Below are 18895 nucleotides of genomic sequence, written 5' to 3'. Positions count from 1 at the left end.
ACCAATTAATGAATCTACATTGACGCATTATGTCACCCAAAGTCTACAGTTTATTTTAGGGTTCTTGGTGTGGTACATTCCATGGGTTTAGACAAATATATAATGGTTATAGTATAAGTATGATATCCTAAATGTTGTATTTTCACTACCCTAAAAATCCTCTTTGCTCTTCCTATTCATCTCTCCCCCCCCTGGAAACCACTGATCTTTTCATTGTCTCCATAATTTTGCCTTTTCCAGAATTTCATATAGTTGGAATACTATTGTATGTGGTCTTTTCAGATTGGCTTCTTTCACTTGGTAATATCCATTTAAGGTTCCTCCATGTCGTTTCATGGCTTGTCGTTCATTTTTTTAGTACTGAATAACATTCCATTGTCTAGTTCAGGGGCGGGGAACCTTTTTTTCTGCCAAAGGCCATTTGGATACTTATAACATCTCTTGTGGGTCATATAAACTTATCAACTTCCTGCTGTATCTGATTAAACATTTAATTAACTCACCCCCAATCCTTCGGCAGGGCCGGACCAAATGATTTCGCAGGCCTCATAGGGCCTTCAGACTGAACGTTCCCCACCCCTTGTCTAGGTAGATCATAGCTCATTTATCTCTTCATCTACTGAAGGGCATCTTGGTTGCTTTCAAATTTTGACAATTAGGAATAAAGCTGCAATTAACATACAGGTTTTTGTATGGACATAAATTTTCAATTCTTTTGCGTAAGGACCTAGGAGCACAATTGCTGGATCATATGCCTAAAGTATGTTTAATTTGTAAGAAACTGCCAAACTGACTTCCAAAGTGGCTGTACCAAGTTCATTTGATGACATACACTTATAGAGCTGTAAGTCAGAGGACTCCTTTAGACACCTAGCATGCGAACCACACCTAAGAACTGTAGTCAACCATAGTGGCCACAGTGAAAAGGCCAAGTGAGCAGCCAACTTACAAAAGAGAGCTTTAATAAGGCTTATTTTTGGTGGGATCTCTTGCATGGAGGGGGAAAAAGTGTCAAAGATCGGATTTAGGACCAATGTTTGATTAATTTACTTGTGTCTCTAAATCATAGGGCAAAAACACTCCTCTGTTGCAAGTGTGAGATTTCCATATTCATGTCCTTGGTTCATGGCCTTTTGCTTCCTGTATAATAGGTCAAAGAAGTTACTCTTGGATTAGCCTCTGGTGCTATGCAGCACCGGCCATGTGTGTGACTCTGTAGCCAAACACAGCCCACGCTTGCCAGATGTTTCACAGAGCACACAGCCCGTCTGTGCATTTGGCACTGTACCGATGCTTGTGGGAAGGGGGCAGATGCAACGGCCTGGCCCCAGCAACAATAGCAATGACTTCAGAAGACTATTGACTTTGTATATTTACTCAGATGTTTGCAAATAAGCTTGAGAAAAATCAATAAAAACACCACAAACTGTGGGAAAACTTTGAGATCATCAGTGCCTTCTCCCCGGTGTTGAACAATAATTATCCTGTAGCTCTTCATTTGACGGGGAAAAAAACACTTAGAAATGTATTCCTAGAAACGCATGAGTCTAAAATGCAATCAATCCCTCTCTCTTGCCATATACCGGGTGGGGCAAAAGTAGGTTTATAGTTTGTATAGAAAACAATACAATAATAAGTAAATAGTAATATGAGAATATACTGTTTCACATACTCACAACTGTAAACCTACTTTTGCCCCACCCTGTATACATACATAGACATACATATATCGATCTATATCTATACATATATCTATCTACTATACATAATACCATTATAAAATCTCTATATAGACATATGTGTACATATACAGATATCTATTTCAACATCTTATTGAGTATATGGAGAATAGAGAAAGAACAAGTCATGACTTTTGCCTACTTCTGAGAAATATTTTTGTCCTAAGACACTAATTAATCTCTTCTCCTAGGGTTGCTGAGGGGAGCTGTCTACATGAGGGGTCAGAGTACCTAGACTTACCTTCCCACCCATTCTCCTCACCCCCATGCTATGAAGCTATTGTAACCTTGTGGAAGTCATTAGTTTCCCTGGTTTCAGTTTCTTTGGATGCAGCTACCTCTAACATCCTGGGACTCTGACTCCCTTCTGGCCATTCTCTCCCACTTCACTCCCACCCCCTGTCCATGTGCTCTGAGTGGGGCTCGGCCTGGCCCCAGGACATCAGTGCCCCAAATCCCTCAGGACCCATGACCAGTCCAATCAGAATAGACCTCCAGCCTTCTGTCTTTCTACCTGAACCTGGAAGGATGTAAAGTTGGCAGTGCTGTGGCCATCTTATCATCAGGACCACCTGTCCCAGAAAAGAGCCAACATAGAAGCAGGAGAGCCAAGAGTCAGAGAAACGTCAGAGGTCCTGATGACATAGTTCAAGTGCCTGAAGCCTTGGGCTTTTCAGTTCCTTGAACCAACAGCCTTTCTTCTTGGCCTCACCTACGTTCAGGTTTCTGTCCTATGCAGAAAGAATCCTAACGTTTCCAAATCTTGTTTTATTGGCACCCAATTTCATTTAAAAGCACTTGATAGTTTCAAATGTGGACATCAGTTATTCTATCCTGACATTAAGGCAGTTTCCCTTCATTCACTGTCTATCTGGACATCTTCAGGTATTTTCTATGCAAAGTATACATAAGACCATGGCCAAAAATAATACAATAAAGGTACCTAAAAAATCAAACAGCATAATAAAACCTAAAGAAATGAATTAAGTCAGTGTCAGTGTCGCTCTACAGACGCACTTGTGTGAAACCAGCAAGCCAGCACACTAAAAGGAGAATTTACAGTAAGTAGGCAACTATTGAAAGGCAACGAGGAAGGATGAGTTCTGTTTGTGACACTCAATTGCCTGAGGAGCATTTCAAAACAATCTTATATAAGCCGCGTTTCATTTTTTTTTTTTTATTTTGCAGACTTTTTTAAGAATTTAAAAAATATTTTTATTGATTCAGAGAGGAAAAGGAGAGGGAGAGAGATATAGAAACATCAATGATGAAAGAGAATTATTGATCAGCTGCCTCCTGCATGCCCCATATGGGCTCCTGGGCTGGGAATTTAACTGTGACCTCCTGGTTCATAGGTTGATGCTCAACCACTGAGCCATGCTGGCCGGGCTTATTTTGCAGTCTTAATATAACACAGGTTACGTCGAGAGAAGGACTGGGAGAGAAGCCAGCGCTCAGTTCTTCCATGTATGCTTTCTCCTGTGTTTGATTTCTTCTGCGGTGTACTGTTTTGATTCCTGTCTTATTTCCTTTCCTTTGTTTTTTAGTTCTATCCTCAGTGGTTACTCTAGAGATTACACTCAACTCTAAAACATAGAAGGATCTGCTTTGAATTATCACCACTTTAGCTTCAATAGTATAAAACACTTCTGCTTTTATACAACTCCATCTCCCTTTTATGTGGCTATTGTCATCATAAATTACATGTTTACACAGTCTATGCTCATTAACATGGATCTATAATTATTGTTTATGCCTTTGTACTTTAAATCAATAGGAGAAAAATATAATAATACTTTATATATACCTATGTATATACCATTGCTCTCTATTTCTTCACATTGCTTCCAGTTCTTGTCCAGCATCCTTTCCTTTTCGCCTGAAGGACTCCTTTTAGCATTTCTCATTGGGCAGGTCTACAAGTTGCACGTGTCAGGACTTGGACGTGTGGACTAACCGGGAGGCACCTGTGGGAGGCACTTGGCAGTCGTTTCATAGAAGCCTAGACCAGAGCCAAGCTCCACCAATGACTCCCTTTTGAGCTGGACTCGGAGAACTGTCATTTTCTCTGCCTCATTCAGGCTTTGAAGTGAGAGTCGAGACATCTAAATTTTAGTCCTGGTTTTGTCCCTAACTAGCCATGTGACTGCAGACAAAGTTACTACTCTTATTTGTGCCTTTTCCTTATCTGGAAAATTAGGTGTTATAGATCAGGGTTGTCCAACTTTTTCTGAAAGGGCCAGATAGTAAGTATTTTAGACGCTGCTGGCCACGTAAAGTCGCAACTGCTCAACTTTACCATTGTAGTGCAAAAGCCGCCAAGGATAACAGGTAACCGAATGGGCATGGCTGTTCCAGTAAAAGTCATCTAGGAAAATAGGAAGCAGGCCAACTTGGCCTGTGCGCCACAGTTTGCCAACCCCTATTCTCAATGGTCCTGGGGAGTCCTTCTGGCTTTAAAATATAAACGGTCTGATAATTTACACGGTGTTATCAGTGTCCTTTTACTCCTTCACATCATTCTGGAGCATTCTCTCTACCAGCAATACAGTGGGAAGAATTACTACCACCCACTTATCTGTGTATGCGTGAACCCAGCACGTGTGTGTGTGTGTGTGTGTGTGTGTGTGTGTGTGTACTTTATTTATTCCTCCCAGCAAGACTATTAGGTGGATACTATTATAATCGCCATTTTACATAAGAAGGAACTAAGTTGAGAGAGGTTCCTTAATAGGTCCAATGCCAGGGCTGACCAGCAGGCCCTGAACAATGGATGAACAGATTACTCCGACACAGTTTCACTGTGAAAGAGAGGGCTAAGGGGTTGCCTGGCTCAAGGCACCAAGCAGCCCCGATTGCCTGCCTAATTAGGCTTTTATTACAGTTTGAGATAAAGTTTATATTTTAGATACAATCAGTAGGGTGAGTAATCTTGGGAGGACACACGTGTTTACATTGTCCTAGGCAAAGGCATCCAGGGATTAAGCATAAGGATTCCAGTAAACACTTGGGGGTCTGCACATGCACAGGCTTGTTTGGAAAGGTCAAGGAATAATTAGGGGCGCTGCCTTCAACTCTCTCCTACGTCTCCCCTAAGTCGGAATTCCCATAAGCAGGGCAGGCAGCCGTCCACACACCTCCCTTTTCTTGGAATATCCTCCTTACAGCTTTCCAACCAAGTTTCACGTGCTCCCCAACAGTTCAAGGCTATAGAGTTGGTAACAGCAGGAAGCAAGCCAGTGGGACTCCAAACCTTTGTGATGTTTTCTCCATCTCATGCTTCCTATATTAAAGGTTTTTAGCACAATAGAGAATTCAATTTTCTTGAGAGGGAAAACAAATTTTAAATATACTATCTAAAGTTTAAGCCCCCCCTCCCCAAATTCCACATAGACTCTTTTTAAATTATAAATAAAGTGATTAGCTGCTGACTTAAAATGCTATCTCTAAGAGGCAAAGGCCAGCAAAAGAACATGTTGAGGCCCTCACCATCTGTCTGGCAAGACATATGAAAGAATTAGTGAACAAAATGCAGTTCTGCATTAATTACAGTAGAAATGCTTTTAATTACTCTCTACTTACTGCACTTGCCAGACCAACCACACATCCTTGCAGAACTAGTCTGCCGGCAGCACTGAGCGCTTCCCTGGAGCGTTGCACTTGGGCCTGTGCTAGTTCCCCACAGCTTACAGGTCCGGGGGTCAGAAGTCCACAAAATTGTGGAACAAATGTGCATTTAAATGTTCTTATTAAAAGCTTAACATAGGTGTGTTAAATTCCCCTATTTCCGCTTTCACCAACCTTTTAGAGAACCTAAGCAATCTCTCATCCGTTTTAATAAAAGGGATCCTATTAAATTTGATTCAGGGTTTCAGAGACAATATTGATCATTTGTGGCTGAAGAAATTTGGGAAGAAAGTTTAATCAAATGAGTGGGGCTTAAACTACACCTTGAAAATTATGTAGGCTCCAAACAGGTGATTGGGGGTCAAGGAAGGCACAAAGGCGTGAAACACCCTGCCCCTCACTACCCAGGGGTTCTGCATCTGAGGATTCAACCAGCGCGGATGGAAAATATTCAGAAAACAATTATGCTGTTGCTGATGTGTCCAATGGGATTGGGCCTATGATGGTTGCATCTGTACTGAGCATGTACAGACATTTGTTTTCTTGTCAACATTCCCTAAACAATACAGTGTAAGACACATTTACATAGCATTTGCATTGCATTAGGTATTATCAGTAATCTAGAGATGGCTTAAAGTATTCAAGAAGATGTGTGGAGGCTCTATGCAAATACTATGCTATTTCTATAAGGGACTTGAACATCCTCAAATTTTGGTATTTGCAGGGGGCACTGAAATCAATCCCCTGAGAGTACCAAGGGATGACTGTGAGTACAGTCGGGGGAGTAGGAATGATCATTTCAACCCCTTGATACTCAGAGTATGGATCTCATTCTAGCAGTGTCAGCAATCCCCGGAGCTGGTTAGAAATTCGGATTGTCAGTCCTCACTCCACACCCACAGAGTCAGAATCTGCAATTTCACCAAATCCCCAGGTAACTTATTTGCACATCACCTGTGAGAAGGGCTGTTTAAGAGAGCTTGAATCTTCCGAAAATGCCCTGAGGAGTTGCTATGATGCACACGAAATGGAATGGTAACAGAGTTTATTAAGCACCTACTATGAGCCAGCGAACTACCCAGTGCTTTGCAAACTCTGTCCTATTGATTCTCAAATGTCCCAGGCGTGTAAAATAGAGCTGGTCTTTATTCTAAACAATTGAAATAATCTGCTCTGCTCTCTGTGACCCCTTTGGTTGACGTTGGTGTAAAGAATCCATTTGTGTCTTAAAAACTTCAAATAATCGCTTTTTGAATTTTAATATGTAAAATATTTTGACATCAGATTTCTTCGCTCTCTTTGTTTCCTGGGTTGCAAACTCACAGCTGGGGTGATCTCAGATGCCTTGATAATTTCGACCGACGAGAAAGGAGAGGCAACTCAAAAGCACTTCGCTTAGGGCAGGGGTGAAATAGAATAAAAATGGCAAGAAATACATACTACGAAGTGGAATTTGGGAACGATACACCAGATTGAGCCAAATCTTGGAGCATTTGGAGTGCATCCTGGGTACTCCTGCAGTGCTGCATGCCTCGGCAGTTTATGCGGGGTGGGGGTGGGGAGGTTGGTTTCTCAAGGGGGCATTGAGGCAGTTTTTTCTTGCCTTGTCCAGACTGGAACAGATGAAGTTCTTATACCCTCTTGTGCCTCCGTGAGTTCCATGCTCAGCCCACACTGAACAGAAGGAGTAGCAGCAGCAACCCAGATGTTGGGCGCTAGGGAGGGCCATGAACATGTGCTCACTGGTTTGGTTTTCAGGGAACCTCCTGTTCTGACTAAGCGCCTTTCAATAAGCCAGATTCAGTGGGTCTCCACCAGCTGTTCTCTTCAGACAGAGGGTCCCTAAAACTGCCCCCAGTGCACAGGGGAAGGCTGAGTCCTAGCTCTCACCGCCACTGGTCTGAGCCCCAGAACTAAATCTAATTGTGTTGGGGCGCTGAGGGGATAGATGGCTTAGGTTGTGAGGGGCATTCCTTTCTCGGGGACTTTCACAGAGCACATGTTGTATTCCAGAAGCAGAAATCTGAGCGTGGGAAGAGGTGGGTTAGCCCTGGAGAACAGGAAATGAGGATCTTGGGTCTCTGAAAAGGGCTGGAAGCTACAAAAGCAGGCTGTGCTGTGCTCGCGGCAGCACATACACTGAAACTGAAACGGTACGGAGAAGATTAGCATGGCCCTTGTGCAAGGATGACACGCCAATTCGTGAAGCCTTCCATGTGAAAAAAAAAAAAAAAATCAGGCTGTGTCACTTACCAAGCATGGTTCCTAATGCTGGCTCCCAATGCAGCCTTAAAAGTACCTTAAATCCAAGAAAAATTCCTGCAGCCAAGGCCGGTGTGGCTCAGTTGGATGAGCATCGGCCAACGCACCAAAAGGTTGCTGGTTCGATTCCTGGTCAGGAAACATGCCAGGGTTTCAGGACTCAGTGCCAGTAGGGGGAATGGATCAAAGTTTCTCTCTCTCTCAAATCAATAAAAACATATTTTTTAAAGCCCTGGCCGGTGTTTCTCAGTGGTTAGAGCATTGGCCTGCACACCAAAGGGTCATGGGTTCAATTTCCAGTCAAGGGCACATACCTGGGTTGCAAGTTTGATCTCTAGTGCAGGAGGCAACCAATCGATGTGTCTCTCTCAGATCAATGTTTCTTTCTCTCTTTCTCTTCCTCTCCTCCCCTCCCTTCAACTCTCTCTAAATATCAATGGAAAGAAATATCTTTGGGTGGGGATTAACAAAATAAACATTTTTTTTTTAAAAAAAGAAAAATTCCACCCTGCTGGTGTGTTCAGTGGTTAAGTGTCAACCTATGAACCAGGATGTCACAGTTCAATTTCCGGCCAGGGCACATGTCTGGGTTGCAGACTCTATACCCAGTGCGGGGGTGGGGGGGGGGGTGGGGGGGGGTGGGGTGGGCTGCATCTCTCATCATGATGTTTTTATCTCTCTCTCCCTCTCCCTTCCTCTCTGAAATATATATATATATTTTAAAGAAAAATTCTTGCAAAGCAAAGAATCTTTCCTGCTTTTATTCTCACCACTGGAATCCTTGAAGAGTGTAGTATGTGTCTAATCAGGGTATTTAAAAACACTTTAAAAGTTCTACAGCTTTATTAACATTTTAACATTGTTTTTACATTATTTCAACATTTACCTAGATGATATCACAGGACAGGCAGACTTTGGAGATAGTGCCAGTTTGGTTTCAGAACACCACGATAAAGCAAATATTGCAATAAAATGCGTTGCATGGACTTTATTTATTTTCTTCAATACCTTTTTTTTTTTTTTGCATTCACTAATTGTTTGGTGCAAGAGGCCTAGCTTTAGGCCTATTTTGGCTTTTATTTTTATTATTATTTTTTTAATATATTTTATTGATTTTTTACAGAGAGGAAGGGAGAGAGACAGAGAGTTAGAAACATCGATGAGAGAGAAACATCGATCAGCTGCCTCCTGCACATCTCCCACTGGGGATATGCCCGCAACCCAGGTACATGCCCTTGACCGGAATCGAACCCGGGACCCTTCAGTCCGCAGGCCGACGCTCTATCCACTGAGCCAAACCGGTTTCGGTCTATTTTGGCTTTTAAAAAAAATTTATTGATTGATTTTAGAGAGAAAGAAGAAGGGGGGCGGGGAGAGAGAAACATTGATTTGTCGTTCCACTTATTTATGCATTCATTGGTTGCTTCTGGTATGTGCCCTGACCAGGGATCGAACCTGGAACCTCGGGGCATCTGGGGGCCACATCTCTTGTGTCCACCACATCCATGGGGTCACATTCCTCACACCCAGCAGCATTACCGAAGTTCATTCCGGTTGCTAACCAATTTAGAATATCATACTAGTAAAACCGCAGTACAAGTCTAGTAGCATCAGTCTCATGCCAACACTGGAAGACAGGTCACTTATTCACACATGCTTGAAGGACATAACAGGCTCTGCTATGTCTTCATTACAATACGGATCCTCACAAAGAGATGAGTCACTTATATTTCCCTCTTTTAAACCTCCTAGAAAAAAAATCTTGAATGATTTTTCCTGTGCGGTATCATTGGAAAAGTAGAGTCACCTCGTACAGCCTGACTAATAGACAATTGAACTGTGCAAAATTAAACACGGCTCACATGACGGTCATGGGTTCCCTCTGAAGAGCTGAATCACCTACCCACAAGCAAACGCCCCTGGGAGAAATAACAGAAACATGGAAACTGAGAGGCACTTGTGGTGAGAGACCCAGCAGGAAGGGAGCTTGTAGGTCAGTCACAACCCGAATTCCTACGGTGCCAAAGGAATAAAGTAATTGTAGTCCATCACAAAGTGTCTACTTAGCGCCCTCAGTGTGGCCTCTAAGGTTGCCTGTGGTCCAGAGGGGAAGCTGAGGGCCTCAGAGATAATGGCTCCTCTGGGGTCATGATGCTGACAAGCTGGGAACAGAGCCTAGGCCTTCCAAAGGGAAGATTGTGCTGTTACTCTCTTCAGATCGCTTTCTCTTCGGCACTGAACGCTATGTTGGTGTCCCTACGAAGACAAAACAGCAAAATCAGAGCTGCACTGTGTTACCTAGCTGCTCCGTTTTCGAGCCCACCTTAGCCGTGCTGTCAGCATGCACCGTGCTTTCCGCCACCGGCCACCCCTTCTCGGCCATAGCCCACCTCACCCCTGCTCCCGGGGGAGCCAGGTTGCCCTGGTGATTACGCCTCCTCCACATGGACCAGGAGCAGGCATGGGAATAGAAAAGCTCTCAAACTTTTGTTCATTGGACAACTCTGAGATGGCCTCTACCTCATCCCAAGTCCCCTCTGCTTGGTGTCACCCCTTTTTTGGTCCCCCTTTTTTTCCTGCCCCACTTCCTTATTCTCCTTGTGATTTTTCCTGGGAACACTCCCTAATAACATCGTAGTCCCCCCCCCCAATCCTGTGGGGGTGGGGGGGGGGGCTGCTCCTTACATGGGGGAAGGGATAGTTGTTAACTGTAGCTTCCAGGTGCAGTGAACACGCGCAGTGTACCAGCCCATTCGGCTCAACAATGTCTGATTCCTTTTGCTTCCTTCTTGTTAATATTTAACCTTGGTAACAAATGTAGCCCACAAACCGTAGAACTACCTAAGACTTTGTCACCAGAGAAATCATACATAGTTTTGGGTAAAATTATAGTTGCTGTGAATATTTCGAAATACCATATACTCTTTCTGGTTTGAAATTAAGAAAAGTCCTAGGCCTGCCTCTAGATCGTGTTTTCTAATGTACTAATAAAGACGAACATGTATGACTACATCGCATTTTAAAACATATTAGGAAAGCAGCATTTTGATGTCATGGGTTTCTTTTTTATTTTATTTGATGCATTTAAAACCAGTATTCCGAAGATGGGTCCCTGGAAGCAAAAGAATTGAAAGCCACAGAGTAAAAAAAAAAAAAAAAAAAGCTCATGTGAGGAATAGTTGCTGTTTTCCTTTGACACTAAGATGGGCCTGGAGCTCCTGTGAGGAAAGGAAGTCTGACGGGGGAGAGAGAAGAGAAAGACGTGCTGGGAGGACAGGGCTGGGTGTGGTCACCACACCTGGGGGCTCTTCACACCCTGGGAGCACCTGCTCCCCAAAGAGAAGGCAGGGGATCTGTTACCACCGCACCAAAGACAAAAAACATCCTTCTTTCTGAAACGGAGCTGTGGACTGAGGATGAGTCCGACACCACTGGGCTGTTTGTTAAAAATACAAATTCCCAGGCCTAGCGTTATGTGTGAGCATTTGCATTTTTAACAAGCACCCCAGCTGATGTGGGGGATAAAACTTAAGTAGGGCGTCTTGCCCAGGTGAGAATGTTGGGATGGATGTTGCCAAAAGAGAAGACTATTCTGAATTAGTTTGGCCAGGGAGTGACAAGCATTTTTATGAGACTCCCAGGGGGGCAGAGAGAGCTGTCCCTTCCCTATTGTCCATCACTAACTAGTGGGTCTGCTGGAGGAGCCCCGTCATGACTGAGGCTCCAGGCAGGACTGTGCCATTCCTTTAAAGAACTCTCTGAAGTCCAGCTGGTGTGGCTCAGTGGTTGAGCATCAACCTCTGAACCAGGAGGTGACGGTTCGATTCCCAGTCAGGGCACATGCCAGTGTGGGGTGTGTGGGAGGGAGCCAATCAATGATCCTCTCTCATCATTGATGTTTCTATTTCTCTCTCTCCATCTCCCTTCCTCTCTGAAATGAATAAAAATTTATTTTAGGAAAAAAAAAAAAGAATGCTGGAATGGAAGAAAATGCTGTAGCTTTCCAGGGAACAACTGGGCTGTTCTTGTCATGCTCATTTGTGCCTGAATTCCCAAGAAGTGGAGATTGCGATCTTGCAGGTTATAACCCAGCCTCCCACTGAGGCAGTTGGACCTTCCACCCACCAGAAATTTTAAGTCATGTGTCATTCACAATGTATGGCGCCCTATTTTTCAAAGACCCAGGTCTGGGCTTTCCTTGAACTAGATAAATCTTTTAAAGTAGGTCTGTATTCTAACTACACTTCCTATCTCAGTTTTATAGAGTGAAATATTTACTTATTAAAAATACTATGTAAATCACAACATCCTAATCTTAGTGTAATTGAATGAAGTGCGTTTTTTTGGGGTGTGTGTGTGTGTTTAATTCTGAGGAATAAATCCACTGTATGTTTCAAAGAGAGCTTTACATCGCTAATTTCCCAGCCTGGGCTGGTGAGGGAGGGTTGTCAGATTTAGCAGGAGAGCCACATATGCATTTAACATTCCTAAGCAGTAACTGTCTCTTCGGTTGCTTTTCAGTCTGGGAAGCAGCAAGAGCAGTTCAGCACGATGGGAGAACTTCGTCGTTTAGTTTAAAGGGCGTGAAAATGTTTGAAGAGCCTCTGCCAACCATGAAAGAGCTTTCTCTTCAGCCTCCCACATGACTTCGTGTCTCTGATCACATCGGAAAGAACCTCATGTTTCCCAGTGTTATCCGAGTTCTGCATTTGGGCTCCGGAACAGGGAAGTGAAGGGAGGTGTATGTCAGGGACACACGTAAGAGAAATGTAAAGAACAGGCACATCACCAGACAATCTATGTGATTCGGAACTAAGACACTGTGGATGAAGAAGGGGCTACAATGTAAACGTGACAGGCTCAGGGGAGGCCTGCACGGTGGCCGGCCTTACAAACGCAGAGCCACATAGGATGGTCTGAAGATAAAAATTCCAACTAAAAGCGAGTCGTAGTGGGTAGTTGCATCCTATGCCTGTGGCTTCCTTGACAAAGGTCAATCTTTACCTTAACTTAGCCTGTCTGTCTGTTTATTTATTTTTGCATTTAGGATAACATACCTTTGGAATCCCAGGGTGATCCCCCTTTTCCCAGACCTCCTCAGGGCACAATCTCCCACCAGAACAGAGACTACAGCACCCCTCATCGATATTTTGTTGCCCAAATACCATCTCTGTGCGCTGTAAACATTCATTGCTAACCATCCTATACCCATTTAATGTAAAAGAAGTATTTGTCTCTGTTTTGCTTTTTATTTTAATTATTTATTTTTTTAAGTATATAGTGAGTATGATTTCAAGAACTCCCACTTCCATGATCTCAAATCTCAAAATTTATGAGGTGCTAATATTAATCTCATTTAATAGGTTAGGAACGTGATATTTTCCCAGGATCATAAAGCTAGTAAATAAAGGAGCCAGAAAAAAGTGTGGTTTTTTTTTTTATATATGCCACAGTAGATTTGGTGGTGTCATATAAGCTGGATTTACTATTATAGGATTATTTTGTAAAGTTAAGAGGTCGTCTCATATGCTAATATACATTAGTAGCTATATTTAGATGGTTTCTAAGGAAATTGCTACTTTGGGGGTTTAATTCATGTCAGGGATTGTTTTGTCATAATCCAATTGTGTAATGATGCTTTAACTTTTAAAAGTGAAAAAGCTTTAAAAGTAAATGTGTGGCCCCGCTGGCATGGCTCAGTGGTTTAGCATCGACCTAGGAACCAGGAGGTCGCCGTTCGATTGCAGGTCAGGTGCAGGGCGCATGCCCAGGTTGCAGGCTCGATCCCCAATGAGGGGCGTGCAGGAGGCAGCTGATCAATGATTCTCTCTCATCATTGATGTTTCTGTCTCTCCCTTCCTCTCTGAAATCAATAAAAATATATATTAAAAAAAAGCAAATGTGTGGCATGTGTGTTAACAGGTTGTGATTATTCACATGGTTGTCCAGCTTGTGTTCAGCTTCTGAGGCAGCTTTTTTCCTGGAGGCTCAGGGCTCTGTGTCAGTCTCTGAGGCCAACCTTGAGGGATGAGGGAGCAGAGACAGGAGACCCTCCAGCTCACCATGCTGAGATTCACGATCATCGCCCTGTGCCCAATGGACCAACTACTGTTTTGGTAACTTGGCTATTGCCCAAGGCCCCCAGAGAATCAGTTATGCCAAGAGTATTTTGTCAGATGTTAATTTCTGTAATTTCTATTTGATACACTGTGTTCCCCTCCAAAAATAAAGTGATATTATGATATTAATTGTACTTTTCAGAGTACATCCCGCTCTGTCGGAGGATCCCTACTTTGGAATCCAGGTCCCTTTTGCTGCTGTACAGTTCAGGACTGGACTCCCACTGCTGAACTCCAGGCCAAGAGCCAGGGCCCGCCCAAAGGCTCATGGACCTCGCTGAATGTCCGCCGGGCCCTCCTGTCACTGAGCTACGCTGACGTGACTTATGGTGTGTTACCGTGCTCCTCATGCACCCTCATGACCGCATGACGGCAATACCTGAGGGTCTATTCCTGCATCCTTCAGACACCAGGCTTACCAACTGGCCTAGCCTTCTCTGTCACCTGCAGATAGCCCTCACTTGTCCAACTCCCCAACACTCTGCTTTCTCTCACCTTCACTCCGATGGTCGCTTTACTCCCATGGGCCCACGGAGTGTGTTCCATTCCCTTTCAATTACTAGGCAAAGTCTGAGTAATATGAACCAATTCTATGCAGATACCCGCCTGACCTCTGACCTCAAATTCACTCCACACAATTGATAAAATAAACTATGACCCCATTTAGTTCAGTTCAATATGTCTCTATCAAACAGGAACCTATTTCAGGCCTGCAAGGAGCTTACAGTCATGTGGGGAGTGGGTAGGGGAAGGAGGATATTGTTAAAAATGTGAAGAATAGGGGATTTTATCCTGCGTGTAAGCTATCCAGTCAGTCTGACATATTTTAATGGATACCGTATAAGAGACAAGCCTTTGGGACAGAGAGAAAGGACTTTATTATTCATGGCACAGTAATCGGCATGAGCATAGTCATGTTTACGTCAGCTTCCCTGGCCTCTGAGTCCTATAGGATTGTATAGACAGACGCAGCTGGACACCTGGATACATGGTGGGTTGCATTACAGGAGAGAAACCCTAAGCTGAGGGAACCAAATCTTTCAGACTAGATGGTAGAAAAGCTTACCTAGACAAATACACCATACTAATTAATACAAGGTAAGCGAATTGTGGAAACTGAGTGTAGGGTTTATGGAAACTCTATTATCTTTACAACCTTTCTGTAAATCTAAAACTATTCTAAAATAAGTGTTTGTTGTAATACATGCTTACCTAACCCTTGCTCTGGAGGGAAATACTATCTCTGTCTCCCAACACTGTTTGTTATAGAGACATCCTTGAAAAGCGAGCCCAGAACAATGGCAGAAATGCAAGAAACCCTATGAGGCATTGTTTCCCAGTTTCTCCACTGTCTTGGTGAGTTTTCCCATAAAGAGGCCACTCCACTGGCCCCTGTGATTAACCTAACTGACAGGCTGGTACCACATCCGTTCGCTGTCTCATATAGATTTTATTGAGGCCACTATGATCAGGCATCCCAGCAGCCAGAGGCCTCTTCTAAGTCTTCTGGGGTCTCAGACTCAATCCATGAACACATCCTAGAAGCCATCACAGTCTAACTTAAGAAAAGTCACGGGACTCTCTCCTGAAGTTTCTGTACTGATCTTTCCCCTTGGCCCAAGCCATTCATGTAGGCTCAGCAGGATGTACAGTATCAGCAATAATATAGAGTCTATATTATAGATGGTCTTGGCCCATGAGGAAGGCGTTTGAAACAATTCTACCATGTTATAATATTTCTCTGGCCAATAAGTTGAGGTTGACGTGAATGCCTTCCGGCGTTGAGTTGGTGTCATCACTTCAACTAAACTCAGGGACAATTTTTGCACTGCTTTTTCTAATTGACCTTCATTGTAGCAACAACTGGTTGCTGATTGTGCATAAATAACTGCATAATCAAAGGAAGCTTCATTTTGGAGAAATCCCCACAGTCACTCAAGGGCTATGCTCTTTACTAGTTGTGTTTCCTTAAATTCTTGAAGGTATCTTATGATCACTCCCTAAGGTTCAAGATACCATGCTTTTAAAAGCGAGTCAAGATAATGCCTGGCTTCCATGCAAGCAATATAGTTCTGAGGGTGCACATGGTAACCGTGAAAAGAAAGTATTACTTACAACAGTTGGGGCCCCCAAGTCAGAACTATACCATTCAGTGGGCATAGATTAACAATACCCCCAACATGGCCTCTTCACCAGCTGTTAAATCTTATAGTTTTCAGGCAGCTTTTGAATAATCGAGTTCAGTCCTTGTTTATGGAGGAGCTGCCCGAGGGCAGTCAGATTGCTGTTTGTCCATGTCACCAGGAAGGTGGCATTTATCCACCCCATGGAATGGCTGAGCAATGGCTATAGAATGGGGTTGGGGATGACATCCAGAGGTGTTGACAGGTATTTTGTGGGGGAGGGTTAGGAGCTGGGGCCATCCCTTGCTAATCAGGTAGACATCCTTTAAGGTTAAAGGGAATGGCAATCAAGCCTCCACTGTGCTCAGAGCCGTCTGGCAGGGGATGGTGGACCCAACAGTGAATTAAACAGAAGGTGCTCAACAGTTTCGGAGAATCACTCTAAGATGTTTTCCTTCCTGGAAAAAAGCCTCCAGGGATGATTCTGAAAGACAAAGACACTGGAGGTCCTTCCTCCCCGACTCCTGCTGAGGTCTAAGGTGTTCCTTTCCCAGGTGTGGGTTGCTGTTCTCCCTTTACCATCACAAAATCGGTCTGTCCCATTCCAGTAGCTATAGCATATGATGAGAGAGAATCATTGATCAGCTGCTATACCTTTACATCTCCCCAATCATTCCCTACTCTCACCCAGACCTTTCATCTAGAAGAGTTATACATGAGGGACAAGGCATTTTTTTTTTATAAATTACAGAGACTTATGTCTCCACTTTGGCCCACACAGGCCACTGTAGGGAGACTTGGCAAGTAATGTACTCAACCAAGTGGTCATTATCCGTATGATCCCTGTAATTATTGTTCAATAGAGGGTGGGACCTTCTGCCTACCCAGGACAAATACCAGTACTAGTCATTATAAGGGGCAAACCTGAGGCTGATTGCCAAAATGGTGAGGAAGTGCCTCTGTCTGGAGGAGGAACTTTAGTAGCATAGCAACCATGGCCCCATTTGGAGTCTTTGAGACAACCTGGCCTGCAACAACTTCCCCAATTCTTCTGCATTAACAGGCAATAAAGCGGAGGGCAATTTATTGTTCAGTAGGCCATACAATTTATGATTCCAAGGGACCACACTGAAATGGAATTTTTGGACTGGAACCCGGATTCTTTGTCCACCGGAGTCAAAGAATGAATCCATGGACAGAGGGTAGTATAGTAAAGGTGGAAATTTATTGAAGCACAAGTACAGACTCCCACGTGGGGAAAGGGAAAGAGTCCCACAGAATGGATTCCCACGTGGGGAGGGGGAAAAGGGTCCCACTGAGTTCTTTTTCCCTAAGGCTTATAAAGGCTGCAGATCCTGGCGCCTTGATATCCCCTCTGATTGGTCACTGTTCCCTTAGACAGGTTACTATAGTAACTCCTGAACTCAAAGGTCAAACACCACAGGGGACGTGTGAAGCCCTCCTCCCGCATTGTTCTTTTCTTTCTGGCTTTCTTCCTTCTTCTTTACTTTGTAAATATAGACCCTTTTGGCTACTTCCAGCTCCCTTGTCTTATGTAAATGCAACTGTTGCTGCTCCCTGCATCTGGCTTACTTGTGTTATGGCGCTGTACCTGTTGCTGCTCCCTTGTCCTAAGGAGATGTAACTGCACCTGGCTTCCTTGTGTTATGGAGATGTACCTTCTCCCAATCTGTAGCCCTGTGTTTTTCAATTCTAAAAATTCCCTAAGCCTGCCTATATTCCCCTAAAATTCCTGTTTCAATACAATTTGGCTCACTATCAATTTCTATGGACTTCTTGAAAATTCCATTATTGGCCCATGAGATCCTCATCCTTTCTCTTCGAGAAAGCCCTGTCTTTGATGTATTCCATCACTGTCACCCACACTTTCGAGAACCGAGGAAGGCCTGAGATTTTGCCCTATAAGTTAGCCTGGCATGTCACAGTCTCATGGATACTGGCAGCTGGCACAAGATCCCTGGGTCAGAGGCGGGATTTTTACACACAGCACAGCAAGCGGTATGAGCACAGGCATATCTGCATCAGTTCCCCGTGCCCCTAATTCCCACAATGGGACACAGAGGGGCCCAGATGGATGAGGGGACACACAGTCATTACAGGAGAGTAACTGGGCTTAGAGAACCCAAATCTTTTAGGCTATACAGTAAGTGTGGCTATTCAGTTCTTCAGAGGGAATGTTATTTCTCTTCTAATGCTGTTTGCTCTACAAATATCCTTGAAAAGATAGTTTGGAAAGAAGGGAGTTAGTGTTTCTATTCACAAGATATACAGAAATGTGACAGATCCATGAATAATTATTTTCCTACAGTAGTCACATAAATAAATACACTCAATAAAATAGTAATATTCAAAGGGTGCTTAAAATGGGTGTTCATTATTTCTGTTGATAATTTTTATACACATTCTCCCTTCAGTAAATCAATTTTTTTGGAACGATGTTTATAAATTGAGAAATTAGGTGTAACAATAAAATAGGAGATGAAATAGATGTTTATAATTATTAAATACTAGGTCTTTTTTGCATGTTTTTGCTTTTTTTTGGTTAACTGATTGGTTCATTATAACTATTGAATGCTAACTTACTGTGGTACTTTAGAATATTTGTGTAAATAACATGAAAATTAAATAGATTTTGTTCATGAGCAACCATTGAGCAAATTTGACTAATAATAAAGGTAACAAAACCTTGAAATAAAGGTCGGAGGGCAGAACTACTTTTAAAAAAATGTTTTTCTATGTCTATGAACATTTGCTGCTGCCCAGGTTTCATAACATTTCCAAGAAGATAATGACAAAGACGATAATTTCTATTAGTTTAGGGAACAGAAGAAAAGAACTTACAGTTTAATTACCCAGATAACCTCTTCCCTTGCCCTCCATCATAAAATGTTTGGAAACCTCGCCTGCGCTTTCGTTGTGAAATCTATGTGGTTAAATACTTACGATGTACTATGTACAATGCCTACGTAAGACTCGGAGGAAAAGGTGGCCTTTGTAAGGTCAG

At 43.3% G+C, this 18895-nt stretch overlaps 1 non-coding gene across 1 annotated transcript; it reads left to right on the top strand.

Moving 5' to 3' along the window:
* The first annotated feature begins 7484 nt into the window (after positions 1–7484).
* LOC132220235 (U6 spliceosomal RNA) lies at positions 7485–7588 on the top strand. The gene has a single exon (XR_009449737.1). It is a non-coding gene; the product is annotated as a U6 spliceosomal RNA (small nuclear RNA).
* Positions 7589–18895: the final 11307 nt, after the last annotated feature.

Source organism: Myotis daubentonii, chromosome 17, assembly GCF_963259705.1.
Source record: "Myotis daubentonii chromosome 17, mMyoDau2.1, whole genome shotgun sequence".
Taxonomy (NCBI): Eukaryota; Metazoa; Chordata; class Mammalia; order Chiroptera; family Vespertilionidae; genus Myotis; species Myotis daubentonii.
This window is presented reverse-complemented; position numbering and strand designations above follow the sequence as displayed.